Source organism: Lotus japonicus, chromosome 6, assembly GCF_012489685.1.
Source record: "Lotus japonicus ecotype B-129 chromosome 6, LjGifu_v1.2".
Taxonomy (NCBI): Eukaryota; Viridiplantae; Streptophyta; class Magnoliopsida; order Fabales; family Fabaceae; genus Lotus; species Lotus japonicus.
In genome coordinates this window covers 41,085,174-41,088,077 of record NC_080046.1, presented here as the reverse complement: position 1 = coordinate 41,088,077, position 2,904 = coordinate 41,085,174, and positions in this window count along the sequence as shown.

Genomic DNA, 2,904 nt, shown 5'->3' with positions numbered 1-2,904 from the left:
GAAAATATTTACGAAAGACGGGGAAAAGTCGGCTTTTGTTGTGGGTTTGGAGAGTTTTGGAATTGGGGAAAGCCACTAAGGTGAGCTATGGTGATGATTGAAAGTCACCGAGTACTCTAGTACTCTTGGGAGTGTTGTTCGAGTCGTGCTGTATTGACCGGCACAGACTCTGGGTTTTGTTTGGGCTGTGTTGTATTGACCGACACTAGACCCTCGTGTATTCTTGTTGGTGGAGTTGTGTTGTATTGACCGACACTAACTCTTGGGTTGTTTTGAGTTTGGGTCGGAGCAGTTTTTGACCATCGAGATTTGATGAGTCAGATGACTCAAGAAGTCATCAAGGGTGATCGCACTCCTTTCATAATTAACTGTCTTTTGTCGCCGAATCGACATATGCCTTCGGGTACAGTATATACCTTCGGGTACAGTATATGCCTTCGGGTACAGTATATCTATATACCTTCGGGTACAGTATATACCTTCGGGTACAGTATATGCCTTCGGGTACAGTATATCTATATACCTTCGGGTACAGTATATACCTTCGGAGCTTCACTGAGGCGTGAGACTTCGTGAAAGCATGGAACTTCACTGAAGCGTGAGACTTCGTGAAAGTGAGTAAGCTTCACTGAGGCGTGAGACTTCGTGAAAGCAGAAACTTCACTGAGGCGGGAGACCTCGTGGAGACAGGAACCTTTGCTGAAGCGGGAGACTTTGCGGAGGCGTGCAACTTCACTGAAGCGTGAGACTTCGTGAAGGCGCGAAACTTCACTGAAGCGTGAGACTTCGTGAATGTGTGAGATTTCACTGAAGCGTGAGACTTCGTGAAAGCGTAAGACCCCATTGAAGCGTGAGACTTCATGGAAGCGTGAGATTTCATCGTCGTTTACCCTAGGGCAACGACAGGGAACATTGGTTTAGTTGGATACGTGTGTGTTGGGAGGACGATACATTGTTTGACTAACCTTATCACCTAACTTCATATGTTGAGATTATGATGATTTGATGTTGATGAACATCGTTAGGTATTAATGATTGAACTGTGTAGGAGATTCGAGAACATGCTATGTATATACCTTAGAGTAGGCAATACATAACTTATATGTATATATATACAACATATGTATATATCCCCTTTATCACAAGTTGATTGTATATCTATTGTATTCTGTAAGTTGACCCTAGCGCCTTGGCTTTGTTTGTATGTTTGTGTTTGGGCGGTCGGCCTGCTGCCAGGCGTCTGTCAGCCGGTTCGTGATGATTCGTTGTGCGGGAAAGACCCGGAGCGGAACGACTATTACTGAAGCTTTCGACGAGGACCCGGACTTCATGCTTGATCGAGGGAGGGTCGATGATAGTAGTGTGGGGTATGGGTGGTTAGAGTCTTTTGGAGTTGGTTGTTACTGTAATAGCTCTGATTCGTTTTGCTTTTGGGACAGGGTAGGTTTCCGATGCATGGCTTTTTGTGTGGTTCTCTTACGGAGGGATCACAGTGAGTCAGTCGGACCATAGGGGTCTTTGCTTAGGCCATTTTGAGGCCGACTTTCTCCTAGTGGTTTGTAATTATAATTTTCTCACTTACAGTTCTGGTTTGTATATATTCGCCTACGGGCACGCTACCTTGGAGTCCCTGCGTGTGCGCGTGACGGGATAGTGCAGCAGAGGCTGTACCTTTGTATATGTTGTTTATCGGTTAGTTTAGTTGTTGGGCTTTGCCTTTACTTCTTTATCGTTTTGATTTAAAGGAAAGAAAACGAAAAAAAAAATTACCTGTTTTCCGCGTAAAGATTATTTTTGGTTACTAAAGTGACACCTGGAAATCGGGGTGTTACATTGTGGTATCAGAGCTTGTCGAGTCTTTTGGGAGTCTTTGGGGAATAGGTCTTCTGTGCTAAGTTGTGTGACTCTGCAAAGAGTAAAACCTTGATTGTCTGCCAAGCGATTTTCGCTTTAATTGATTGAAGTTGCTACCTAATCATATTGTATAGCTATGCATAATACTATCTTATGATTGGTACTGACTGTTTGCTAAACGAATACAGAACATGGTGAACGCGAACCAACTCGCTGAGATGGTAGCCACTTTGGTCCAAGCGATGACTGTACAAACGAATGACAATGCACAGAGGCGTGCTGCTGAGGACGCACGTGAGCTACACCGGCTTCAGAGAGAAGCAGCCCTGGACCAGAATAGGGGATTGAATGATTTTAGAAGGCAGGATCCACCCAAGTTCACAGGTGGGACTGACCCGGACGAGGCGGATCTCTGGATCCAAGAGATAGAGAAGATTTTTGAAGTTCTACAGACTAGTGAAGGGGCTAAGGTGGGCCTGGCAACTTATCTACTACTGGGCGATGCTGAGTACTGGTGGAGGGGCACCAGAGGGATGATGGAGGCAAACCATGTTGAGGTGAACTGGAATTCTTTTCGTGCTGCTTTTCTGAAGAAGTATTTTCCTGATAGTGCTCGTGACGAGCGTGAGTCGCAGTTTCTGACTCTTCGTCAAGGGAGCATGACTATTCCGGAATATGCTGCTAAGTTGGAATCTTTGGCCAAGCACTTCCGATTTTTCCGTGATCAGGTTGATGAACCCTATATGTGCAAGCGCTTTGTGAGGGGACTGAGAGCTGACATTGAGGACTCAGTGAGACCGTTGGGGATTATGAGGTTTCAAGCTTTGGTTGAGAAGGCCACCGAGGTGGAGCTGATGAAGAATAGGAGGATGGATCGGGCTGGAACTGGGGGACCAATGAGGTCGAGTCCCCGGAGCTATCAAGGAAAAGGAAAGTTACAGATGAAGAAGCCTTATCAGCGTCCTACGGGGGAAGGGTTTACCCCAGGACCGTACAGGCCTACGATTGCTGCTGCGGGAGGAGCAGGAAGCCAAGCTGGAAGCCGTGAGA